At 38.5% G+C, this 13,751-nt stretch overlaps 1 pseudogene; it reads left to right on the top strand.

Annotated features, from left to right (window-relative positions):
• Positions 1-6,227: 6,227 nt before the first annotated feature.
• Positions 6,228-7,480, top strand: LOC125869780 (probable serine/threonine-protein kinase PBL7; annotated as a pseudogene).
• Positions 7,481-13,751: the final 6,271 nt, after the last annotated feature.

Here is a 13,751-nt window from a genome sequence, read left to right as displayed (position 1 = left end):
TGTGAGTTGGTTGTCAGCTTTTGTAGGCAACACCCTGTTACGCACCAACAACTAGAAGAACTTGGCCACGAAATTTAAGGTGGCCTTTCTGATACCCAACCGTGGAGTGGCGACCCATTCCGCACTCTCACCATCTGCTGCAATGTACCTAGCCAATCATAGTATAACAACCTCTCGCTGCTCAGCATCCCTCTGGAAAGTGCCACTCCGTATGATGTCCTATCTCTAATCAAACTCTGCAGTGTTTAGAGACCACGAGTGACCCGTGGTAGGACCATAGAAAAAATGATTGATGGTGGCAGGTGAAATGTCCACCGGACAACCTCGGACCATAGTGGAAGTGAGCGGATCTTGGGCTAGGGGCTTTGACCTCTTGGAAATCAAACCTCGGAGAGTGGCAACATAAGAGGCGTGGAATTCTCGCACAATCTCCTCGCTATGCGTCCCTGGGTCTCGAGCCATCCAGTCACACTTGTGAAGGTTAAACAGCTGGTGGATGTCCAGGACAGTATGCAAGCTCCCCGTGAGGACTCTTCACTCTTCTGTAATAAGTCGGGCCATCTTCTGTTTGTCATTTAACATCTTGGCATCCCAATAAATTTGCCATTGGCCCTCTACACACCATCTATTTAGCTCCCCGGTGACTAGAATATGATCATCATTCCGTGGTGCAGGTATTGGCTCTGAGCTAGTGGCTTCATCAGACGAGGCTGCTTGCTCATTGTCACCGAACCCTGCAACATGGGCAGATGCGGACCCTGAAACCTGGGCAAATTCGGACCCTGAAGTATTGCTCGACTCAGAGCCCAAAGCTTGGGCAGAGTCGAATTAGAACATAGACCCTTCCTATGAACTGGAAGCAACCCCAGTTGGTGATCCGATCAGTGTGTGCTCCTCATCAGACTGGGAGACAGTGACTATGTCAGTAAGCACCTTCTGGGGTGCCTCTGGTGACTCGGGGTGCTGTGGGAGAAGTCCTTATGTTGGGAGGAATGTATGCTGGATCCTTTTTCGGGTCCATGTCCTCATCGATTAACCTGAAGCTAGGGGCAACAAATTTTGACTTCCCTTGTGTTGAGTAGGTGACTAGCTTTTTGGGTGCCATCGTACCTGTAGAGGTGATATTAGTGCCAAAACTAACCATAAACACCCGAAAATAAAAATTAGAAGTATAAATGAATAGTGACAAGTCCCATGAAAATTTCAGATAGAGGCTACAGTGGTCATCCACCACTACAAGAAAAAGCTTTATTTAAGACCAACATTTAGGGACGAGTTAATAATTCTGTCTCTAAAAGTATATGTATTGGGATGAGATTTTATTTTGGTCCTTAATTATGTATGTTTTTATGAAGGTACTAAATCTAGTCTCTAAAGAAATTAATAAGTGGTCCCAAATTATAAGTTAAGGGTCAAATTAAAAAAAAGTTCTATTTTCACCAAAACTTAGAGCCAAAACATAAGTGTAATTAAAATTGCAAAAATAAAAAAAGACAAATAACGTTTTGTTTCTCAAAACATTATCGCGAATCTGAAAACCCTAGCAACATCTGCCTTGAAGCGATCTCAACATAGCTCGTAGCTCTCAGCATTTCATCTGTGTTTTCTCAAAATCGAGAAAGCACAGGTCTGCTAGCAGCGATCTCAACTCAATCTCTATTTTCTACCTTACTCGAATCTCTGGTATGCGCGCACCTTCATGATTTGATTTTTGCCGTCTCTAAATTTGATTTGTTGTTTGTTTTGTGCAATTATAACCCTTCTTGTTTGATTTACACTTTTTCTTTTAGACTAGAAGGTCGTTAGTTTAAGTATATTAAATTTTGTGGTGTGATAAGATCCAAAATATGAAGAGGTTCAATCCTAAGAGAATAGAGTGTTTCTAACTGTTCTTGAACAGTGGACTCGCAGCTAAATGAACTAAAATAGTGTTTCAGAGACGATAGAGAGTTGTATTAAACTTGAGAATTCTATTATGAATTACAAGTGAAGTATTGTTCACATTTTTAGACTAGCAGTGAAAGAAAGTAGTTGCAGTTGTTCAACTGATCCATGTGTGTAGTCAAGTGCCACTAGTTCCTAATAGATTTCTATCTAACTTAAGAAAATTAGGAATTGCAATTGCACTACCATAAAGTTATCTAATATAAATCGATCATATAGTGTATTTGTGTATGTCTAAAGAATCAATTATATTTTACAATCTAATTCACTCGAACTGATGCAAATTACCTCCTATGGTGTTGCACATAAAAAATAGAAACAATGATAGTTCCATTTGGGTTTGAAGCTTGGAAAACTCGAGATCTTTCAAGAAGATAAGTTCTAATAGTAGCAACATATATTCTTCAATTCTTGTCAAACTGAATCTATGTTTTCTATCTACTATAATCTTAGGTATGCCTCCTCTTTAGCAAGTTGATTTTTATTTTCTTCTCTGATTTGGTGTGTTGTTTGTTTTCTGTGAGTTACTCTTCTTGTTCGAGTTACTCGTCTTGTTCAGGTTACTCTTCTTCTCTTAGATAAGCTGCTTGTGTATTTTAAAATAGATTTAAGTTTTTAGTGTGATACGATCCCAAAAATGAAGGGGATCAATCGTAGGAGAAATTAGTATTCCTCAATAGTAAGAGAACAGTAAACTCTTCTTGAACAGAGCATTCGCAACTCAATGAGCCTAAAATAATGTTCTGATAGAAGATAGCGAGTTGTATTAAACTTGAGAAATCCATCTTTAATAACAAGTGAACTATTGTTAAACTTTTAAGGCTAACAGAGAAGGCGGAAAAAGTGGTTGAAGTTGTTAAATCTGATCCATGTGCATAGTATCGTGCCACTAATTCCTACCAGATTTATATCTAACTAGAATAAATTAGCAATTTCAATCACACCATTGAATAGTTATCTAATATAAATAGATCATATCAGTGTATTGTGTATGTCTAAAGAATCAATTATATTTTACAATCTAATTAACTCGAACTGATGCAAATTACCTCCTACGGTGTTGCTCATAAAAGGTAGAAACAATGATAGTTCTATTTTTGTTTGAAATTTGGGAAACTTGAGATCTTTCAAGAAGATAAGTTCTAATAGTAGCACCATATATTCTTCCATTCTTGTCAAAACGAATCGTTGTTTTCTGTCTACTATAATCTTAGGTATGCCTCCTTTTTTGCGAGTTGATTTTTATTTTCTTCTCTTATTCGGTGAGTTGTTTGTTTTCTTCGAGTTACTCTTCTTGCTCGAGTTATTCTTCTAGTTCAGTTTACTCTTCTTCTCTTAGATAAGCTGCTCGTGTATTTTAAAATAGATTTAAATTTGTAGTGTGATAAGATCCCAAAAATGAAAGGGATCAATCGTAGGAGAACATAGTGTTCCTAAATAGTAAGAGAACAGTAAACTTTTCTTGAACAGAGGCACTGGCAGCTCAATGAGCTAAAACAATGTTCTAATAGAAGATAGAGCGAGTTGTATTAAACTTGAGAAATCCATCTTGAATAACTAGTGAACTATTGTTTTAAGGCTAACAGAGAAGGCGGGAAAAGTGGTTGAAGTTGTTAAAACTGATCCACGTGCGTAGTAACCTGCCACTAATTCCTAACAGATTTATATCTAACTAGAATAAATTAGGAATTTCAATCACACCATTGAATAGTTATCTAATATAAAAGATCATGTCACTGTATTGTGTGTATCTAAAATTGTAGTGAAGATTTTCAACCCTCATGTTTTTCAATATGTTTTGTAACATGGCATCTTAATCTAAAGAGTCGATCATATTTTTACAATCAAATTAACTCAAACTAATGAAAGATGTAAAAAGTAATTGAACTGATACAAATTACCTCCCATGGTACTGCACATAGAAAGTAGAAACAGTGATTGTTCCATTTGGATTTTTAACTTGGGAAACTCAAGATTTTTCAATAAGATGCATTCTAATATATAGTTGCACGATATATTCCTTCATTCTTGTCCAACTGAATCTCTACAAATTAACCAAAACAACTTTAAATAATATATTTTAAGTAGCTTTTAGAAGGAAAATGAACAGCTATGTCAACTTATTTTCAAGATGGAGTTATATATTAAATCAGTCATATTTGATCAGGCAGAGCTCTCATATTTGCTTCTTGATTGTTGTGGCTGCAGAAGGATTGTTTGCTGAGTCTTCAGGCAATCAGGTTTTGTTGGACCCTCAAACCTTCTGAGTATTCTTGTATAATACACGTATTCCCTTTAACATGTTATTTCTTATTTCCTTACATATCAACTTGAGAATTATACATTCATTAAGTGTGATCAATAATCTTTTGTGTCATTTGGCTGAAGGATATATTACCTGACTATCACTATATGTTAAATCTTCAGTTTTCATACTTATATTATGCCCTTGAGTTGTGTAGAAAATGTCTATATGTTTCATTTGAAATAAGATGATTGTGAACTTTTCTATTTACTGGCGCTAAATCTTGAGAATACTATGACTAACACTTGAGGCAGAAGATGTACTTGTGACACTTCTCTCTGAATAATGTGAATGGAATAATCTTGTTGTTTTTCATATATTAGTCTGTCGTTTATAATTGTACGTTAGTATTCATTCTGAGGAGACTTATCAAAACAAGAACTTGAATACTAAGGGGTTGTTTGGTATGAGGGATAAGGGATTACATGCATTTGGTTAGGGGTATTAGTTAGTCTCAAAATTATTTATCCCACCATTTATAGTGCTATGATGGGACAAGTTACATTATACGGTGGTGATTTGTAGGCTATTTCGACCATTTGAAAGATTTTTTTTAATCAGTATTATGTGTTCTAATAGTTTAGTTTTTTTTTCTAGATAGTTTAGTTGATATCTTATAGATGTAGTTTTGAACTTATATTGTCAAACAACTTTTCTTTTAGGTTGAGATTGTCTGATGTTAATGCAACCAGCCATTCTTTTTTATTCTTTTGTACATGAATATGATTTGCTGTTGTTCAGTATGTGTTGGCTAACATAAGTTGACTTTAAACTTTAACTTTTGGTTTCTTATCTACCCTTTTTTTCAACTGCGACTTGGAGTTGGTCATCTTGTTTATTGTTCGTGCAGATGGCAACTATGCCATGCACTGCTAAGGGACATGGTTGGCTAAGGCCTGCATTTGGAATCGTTGAGCTGTCTCAGTGCATAATTCAGGTCTTTGATTTAGTGTTGTTTAAGCAATATTTCTGTGATCGTGTCAAATGACTTATTTACTACTACTAAAGTGACTGTAAGCCTAGTTTTATCATTCAACTGCTAAAGTTTAGGTTGATTTAGCAGAAAGGGAGTATTTAGCAAAGTCTTTACATCTATGAGTAGTCACTTCTTTTTCCTTTTTCTCGTCAATTTAATATCTTCTATCGATTTGCTGATGAGTTATTGTCTGAGCACCTTCTAGCTTTCTCCAGGTGCTGTAAGGAAGGGAGGAGAACAAGAACTTACATACTTAATCATGTCTTCTAGTCAAGGAACGGGAGCGATACACAAGAACTCCATGGTTCTTAAGCTACACTATATGAAAGTTTAGACTCCATTTCCTCCATTTACCAATCAACTTAAGAAATACATCCAAGAAGTTGGATCAAGTACGTTTTTTCAAAACTATTGAGATTTTAATTGCATAGATAGCAAAGACTATTCAACTTTTGTCTTTCAGATTCAATTTTGTAGCTTTGTGCCAAATAGAATGGATGGTTTTGGGGGGATCATGTATCAATTTCGTTTCCTTTCAATGAACAATATATGCAAGAAGAAAAAAAAATACAAAATATTGAGCTAAGTTGAAAATGTTTCATCATATTAGTTTAAAAACTCCCTTCAATGTGATATCTCATTATTGATGATCGTAATATTCCACTAATAGTCCACGACTGTTTGACCAATCATGGTTCTTTCCAGAAGGAATAATTAAACCAAGAATTGACTCAATTCTTTGTTATACGTAATGGTTCTCTTTAGCATTGATGTTTTAGGATATAAAAGTCATTGTGAATGCAATCGATATTTCTCTAGGATTTAATGCAATCACTGTGAATGCAATTTGTAGACCTTTTAGTCTTGTGATACACTATTGAATATAATATGTTTTTGTCTCCCAACCTTCTACATCAAGACATATATGGAGAGTAGTTAAACATCTCTCTCCAATGGCTTCTCTATAACCCCTCTTTGGGTGTCTTTCCTCTTTTCTAGTCGTAACATCTTGTGCACCAATGGAAGCTGAAAATGATGAGTACCATAAGAAAGAAAGGGCCATTACAGTTACTATACTGGTCTTTGCTTCTCTTGCCATTGCTTCTTTATTTGTTGCCTTTAGTTACTATTGTTATATCCATAACAAAGTGGCTAAGCGTCTCAAGAACCGTACTTAAATCGAGAGTGCTTGTGAGGACAAGGGCAATAATTTTTCCAATCTGAAAGTTATTGCAGAGAAGGGACTTCAGGTTTTCACATTTAAGCAGCTGCATTCAGCAACTGGTGGATTTGGAAACTCTAATGTGATAGGAAATGGTGCTTTTGGGTCAGTGTATAGAGGTGTACTTCAAGATGGGAGGAAGGTAGCAATTAAGCTGATGGATCAGGCTGGAAAATAGGGGAAGGAAGAATTCAAAGTGGAGGTGGAGTTGCTATGCCGTTTGCGCTCACCGTATTTTCTGTCACTGATTGGCTATTGTTCAGAAAGCAGCCATAAATTGCTTGTTTATGAGTTCATGGAAAATGGTGGTTTACAGGAGCACTTGTATCCAATCAAAGGTTCCAATAATTTTTGTTCGAAGTTGGACTGGAAGACCCGGTTAAGAATAGCTTTGGAGGCTGCTAAAGGTTTGGAATATCTACATGAGCATGTCAATCTCCCAATTATACATAGAGACCTCAAAAGTAGCAATATTCTTTTGGAAAAAAACTTCCATGCCAAAGTTTCTGACTTTGGATTGGCCAAGCTTGGATATGATAAAGCTGGTGGCCATGTCTCTACCCGCGTTTTGGGGACACAGGGATATGTTGCTCCAGAATATGCATTAACAGGACACTTGACCACCAAATCAGATGTTTACAACTATGGGGTTGTCCTCCTAGAGTTGTTGACAGGGAGAGTTCCAGTTGATATGAAGAGATCTCCTGGCGAAGGCGTTCTTGTTTCTTTGGCATTGCCCCGTCTCACAGATAGGGAAAAAGTCGTAGAGATAATGGATCCAGCGCTGGAGGGTCAGTATTCAATGAAAGAAGTTATTCAAGTTACTGCTATTGCTGCAACGTGTGTACAACCCGAGGCTGATTACAGGCCACTGATGGCAGGCGTTGTTCAGTCGTTGGTACCACTAGTGAAACAACCGCAACCAACTGTGAAGCCAGGTATCTCATCTAACTTTCACGCCACACAGTCCTCCTACATCAAGACATATAAACATGAAAATTATAGACGATTTAGACTTGTGATACACTACTAAATGGACAGTTGAAGTTCTGATAGGAAACTCTACAACTATGAGGAAACCATAACAAATTTCAATCATGAACAAATTTGGATCAGATTTGAAATTTAATAGGACGTTGTAGACTTGAAGTTCTGATAGAAAACACTGGAAGTCTTTTTTCAGTACTTTTATAATCTAAGAGCATCCAATGAGTTGAATACCTTCTAGGAAGATATCCAACATCAGACATCTATATGTTGCTACCTGCTACTAGTTCCTTTCGGAATTGCCTCTATTGTGTTCTCTTGATACAACACATACTGTCCTTTACATATTTGGGTGGAATTTGAATTCCAGATGATCTACCCATTTCTCCTTGGACCTCAACTATCCATATGCACTCTATATAAAGAGATGTTGTTGAGTCTCTATGATATCCATAGCACACTTTCTTGATGGGGAATTTCTCCATTTGTACTATCTCTTGTCCTCGAATTTTTGTGTTTTGATATAGATTTGAATTGTTGCTTAATGCATATCAAAGCTTTCCTAATTAATTTTCTTATATTCATGCAGCTTGTTTATGTTTCTAGATAACCCTCGCAAAATTTTAGAGTTTTTTTGGGATGAGAAGTTTAACTAATTTTAGTATACAATTTACATATTACTCCTAATATATACCAATTGTTACTTATGGTCTTCTCAAAAATTTTGTACTTGCAGATTTTGAAGATTGAAGTTACAAGTCAAGATGCAAGTTTAGAAGATGGAAAAGATCATCATTATTTTGCTATGGAACTTATACAAAACATGATATCATAGTCTAGCTTGAGATGCTGATTAGCTAAGCTTTTTTATTCAGAAAATATTGAAACTAACATCATGGGATGTTAACCAATTTTTATATTTATATCAGCCTTTTGTTTGGAGATTTTTTGTAGCAATCTTATGTTGATTGGTAAAATATTTAATTTTTTTATACGAAGCTTAAGAAACATTGGTGATCAATTAGAGACCAAAAATATTGCTCGCCCCTAAAAGTTAATCTAGGACGAGAAAATTTTTCGTCCCTAAAGGTTAATCTAGGATGAGATAGCTACTAGTCGCAAAAAAGTGATCCCCGACGAGATAGTTTATCATCACTAAAGGGATTTAACAACCAGAAACTACATATTTTTTAAAGAAGAAAATCAACTATTTGGGACGAGATACATGGTCTCTAAAAGTAGTTTTGCGACCAGCTTTGCTTCCGTCTCTAAAAACATTTAAGGACCAGCTAAAGGAGCCCGTTGCAATTGACCTTTAGCGAAGAGATCTATTAGGACGGGTGGTGACCAGCCTTTTCCCATCGCAGTAGACTATTTGGGACCAGATTTTGACTTTCTGGGACCATATTTCCCTTCCTTAGAGGGCGTTTTTCTTGTAGTGCACGGAGGAGACCTATGGTCCGTAGACTGATCTACGGTCCGTGGAACCCTTCCGTGGATCAGAGGGCCAACAATATTGGTTGCAGATGGAAACCATAGATGTGCATAACGGTTCGTAGATTGATCTACGGACCGTAGTCCACATCCGTGGTTTCACACTTGGTGAAATTTTTCATGTGCGGAGTCACGAACCTCATCTACGGTCCGTAGATGGATCTACGTTCCATAGACTGGGTATCGTGGATGCCATCTGTGCCAAGTTTCAACCATTCTATACTTCTGAGCATACATATTTGGCCTTATTTTTCAACATTATCTAAGTCTAATCATGCATTTCAACATTCAATTATGCTAGTTCTTCATTCTTAGGATTCCGAATGATCATTTTACCAATTAGTTAAGACAACCTTTCGAACCCTAAGTCGAAACTGACATTTAGACTAATACTCTCGTTTGATACGGCAACACAATCACTATCTATCGTTCCAAGGGCATTGTAATTTCCAATTTTAGCATGGGATTTTATCTTACAATTACCCAAGGTCAAGACCCAATCCTTAACTTTCTATAATCAATCAATGAATCGAAATTCAAAGTGAAGAGAAAGTCTATTACCTTATAAGGAACGAGGAGTGGGGTGATTGCGTGATGACACTAAGCTTTTCAAGACCAAAGAATTACCTCTTGGTTACTAACCCGAACACCGGACCTTGTGGGAATTTTTGTAGAGGAAAGGAAATTTAGGATTTTGGGGGAAAGGAAGGGAAGATTAATTTGGGGAAGGATGGATTGATTATTGGGTGAGTTAAAGAGATTGGTAAGTTAACAAACGGTTTTGGGAGTAATGTAGGGAAGTGGAATGGTTTAAAACTTGGGGATTTTTAAATGGGGGTCCGAGTCGGGTCAGACAGCCTTAGGGTTTGGACCCACGAGACCCCGTCTACGGTCCGTGGGTCAATTGACGGTCCGTAGATTAGGACCGTAAATGACATTATACTAGAAAATTTTCAGAACATACCTGGGATCTACGGACACCATTTACGGTCTGTGGATTGAACCATGGACCGTCAATGGGACCTATAGACCTCTGCACCAGACCTTTTTCTGCAAATTTCTCATTTTGGCCCTGCACATATAGCAACCATTAGGCTATTCTTTTTACATTTTCTGAACACTTTTTAGACACGGACCCTATGCTAATTCTAGCCAATACTAAGAAAAAAACTAAAACTTAGACACCTATATAAATTAATACAGAGAATCAACTAAAACACAAAACTGCTAGATGGAACCAAAAACCTATCGTTGGCTAGATTGTACATTTTGGGTTGCCTCCCAAGCAGCGCTTGATTTAACGTCGCGACACGACGCTGGTCTCTTGATTACTCAGACTTCACCAAGATGGTAGGCCTCGATCACTTCTTGCACACTCTCAGCATTTCCCAGACAGATCTTGATCCTTTGCCCATTTACCATGAACCATGTTCCTTCCCTATTCTTAAACTCAACCGCTCCGCGGGAGAGCACTTTTATGAGAAAAAATGGCCCAGTCCATTTGGGCTTGAGTTTGCCTGGAAACAAGCGCAACCTAGAGTTGAATAGAAGCACAAGATCACCTACCACAAATTCTCTATTTTCAATTCTTTGATCATGGTACCTCTTCATCTTCTCTTTGTACGAGGCTGAACTTTCATAAGTTTTTTAGGAGAAACTCATCAAGCATATTCAAGTCATTCATTCTCTGATTAGATGCGGCACCCCAATCCAAATTTAGCTTCTTCATTGCCTACATTGCCTTGTGCTCTAGCTCTACTGGTAAATGACAAGATTTCCCATACACAAGTTGGTAAGGAGACATACCTATGGGAGTCTTGTAGGCAGTGCGATAGGCCCATAGAGCATCATCAAGTTTCTTTGACCAATCCGTTCTGTTAGCATTCACAGTCTTTGCCAAAATCTGTTTAATCTCTCTATTAGACACTTCAACTTGCCCACTAGTCTGCGGGTGGTACGGAGTGGCCACATTGTGGCGGACACCATATTTCTCAAGTAGTGCTTTGAACAATTTATTACAAAAGTGGGAACCTCCATCACTGATTATTTCCCTTGGTATACCAAATCTGGAGAGAATATTCTTTTTCAAAAATGCGGTGACACTTTTACCTTCATTGTTGGGGAGCGCAACTGCTTCCACCCACTTTGATACATAATCAACCGCAACAAGAATATATTTCAGCCCATGTGAACTCACAAATGGACCCATAAAATCAATTCACCATACATCAAACAACTCTATTACCAATATGGGATTCATAGGAAGCTCTTGCCTCTTTGAAATCCCTCCTTCTCTTTGGCAACGATCACATGACTTTGCGAAATAATGAGCATCTTGGTGGATGGTAGGCCAGTAATACCCACAATGCAAAATCTTATGTGCAGTCCGAATACCACTATGATGCCCACCTACAGGCGACGAATGACATACTTCAAGTACACTCAACATCTCAATCTCGAGCACACATCGACGAATAATCCTATCTGCACAACTACGATACAAGTAAGGCTCATCCCAAAAGAATTTCTTCATGTCATGCATAAACTTCTTCCTTTGGTGAAAAGACAAATTCGGAGGCACCAAATCGCTTGCCAAATAATTAGCAAAGTTTGCAAACCAAGGAATCAAATAATGAGAAACAGCCAAAACCTGCTCATCTTGAAAAGTATCATTAATTTCAGCCCCATCACCAAGCTTTAGCATTGCTTCTTCCTCTAATCTGGACAAGTGATCGGCAACTTGATTTTCGGTCCCCTTTCTATGTTTTACCACAAAATTAAACTCTTGCAGCAACAATACCCATCTAATCAACCTCGGTTTTGCATCCTCCTTCGCCATTAGATACCTCAATGCAAAATGGTTAGTATGCACTATGACCTTAGTACCAAGCAAATAGGATCGAAATTTTTTGAATGCAAAAACCACCACAAGAAGCTCTTGTTCAGTCATAGTATAATTCTTCTGGGCCATATTTAGAGCTTTGCTAGCATAATAAATAGGATGGAGTATTTTCTCTTGCCTCTGTCCCAATACCACACCAAGCGCCACTCCACTTGCATCACACATTACCTCAAACGGTTGTCCCCAATCTGGTGAGATAATGATAGGTGCAGTAACTAACTTTTCCTTCAACTCTCCTGTAACACCCCAGAAATTTTATAGGTTGAACTAGAGCCTAAACGTAGTGTCAATGAGGTATAAAATGAATTCCCCTATGTTAGTAGACCATCTAGGTGTGCTATGGTGATCTATTAGTTAAGGCCTAAGGGAGGAGTGCCAAACAAAAGGGGCAAGCCAAGGCTGCCCCAAATTTGGAGCGACTGCCTCAAACTCCGGGGCCATCACCACAACTCGTGGGCATGACCACGGACCGTGGGAGGCTTCGTGGAGTTTCCTTGGTCGAGGGAGAGGGACCTCCAAGTGTCCCAGACACTGCCTCACTCTTCACAAGAGGGACCACGAGTCGTGGTCCACTTCACGGCTCGTGAAGGTGGGCATGGAGTTCTCTTAGCTTTTAGGGAGTTGGGGGTTGTTAGGGTAGAAACTGCCCAAGGCACCACGGGCACCACTACAGGTCGTGGTGCACTTTACGAGGGAGATGGGTGGCTCGTGAACATCACTTGGCACCAAGGCTTGAAGGCCTTGCCTCCACAAGGCTAAGTCATGACCAAGACAATCACCACGGACGGTGGTCATGACCACGGATCGTGGGAGGCTCTATGGTCTTGCCTTGGCCAACTGTTGGCTTGTGCACGAAAGGGGAGCCACTGCCTCCAACACCACGGGCAGTACCATGGCCCGTGGTGCACTTTCACGGTCCGTGAATGTTGGCCATGGTCCCTGACGGGGACCATTTAAATGAGGAGTTTTGGGACTTTCCTTTTAAGTCCTATTTAAGTAGGGGTGTTTTGGGTATTTTTAGAGGTTAATTATATATTGGTTTTTAAGTCTAAGTTCACAAGTTTTGGTCATTATACACAACACCCTATTGAAATCAAAACTCTCCCACTTCTCTCTAAACTCTCTCTCTAAAAACCTTAGAAGAAGAAGAATACATTGGAGCTAGGGTTTCAAGGTTCTTTCCCAAATTTCTTGGAGTTTCTCCATTGATTCTCAAGGAATCAACTAAGGTATGGTTGCTTATCACTCTTGGGATTCCTTTCCCAAGAGGTCCCTTCAAGATGAATTTCAAAATATCCAATTTCTAGGTTTTCAATCCAAAAACGTGGGTCTTCTTTCTAAAGTGAAATTGATGTTTTAAACTGAATTTGATTGATGTTATATGAACAATTATGAATGAATTTATGTTGTATTTGTGGTTTCTTGAAGAATTCCCCATGAGACTTCTTATTTTCCTAATTCTAACCCTAGTTTGTGTTAGATATTGAGTGAAGGCTATGAATCGAATGTGTCACGACCCAAGCCTAGGGCCTAGACGTGACATGGCGAATGAGGAACCCGAAGGAACCTGAAACAAACCTCTCAAACTTGTCATCACACTTCATCGGTCGCGGAAGTACATTCAACATTAATTAACGGGAAATAGGGACTAAGGCAAACCATTTCAAAATGACATCATAGAATAAGAGTCAAGCTCATTTACAAAATACTTGTCCAACGCACACCTCTACATACATAGATAGGACGGGGGCCATGACATATTACCGGCTCCCCTCATAGTTAAAATACAATTTGCAAGCTAAAGTCTCAAAACATAGGAGTAAGAAACATAACATAGCCCTCGAATTATTGAGGACTCACCAACAAACTCGGATAAGCGTCGTACTAGCCACGTGAATGGAGAGAAGGATCAAGAGTAGCT

The sequence above is a fragment of the Solanum stenotomum genome, chromosome 7, assembly GCF_019186545.1.
Source record: "Solanum stenotomum isolate F172 chromosome 7, ASM1918654v1, whole genome shotgun sequence".
NCBI classification, from domain to species: domain Eukaryota; kingdom Viridiplantae; phylum Streptophyta; class Magnoliopsida; order Solanales; family Solanaceae; genus Solanum; species Solanum stenotomum.
This window is presented reverse-complemented; position numbering and strand designations above follow the sequence as displayed.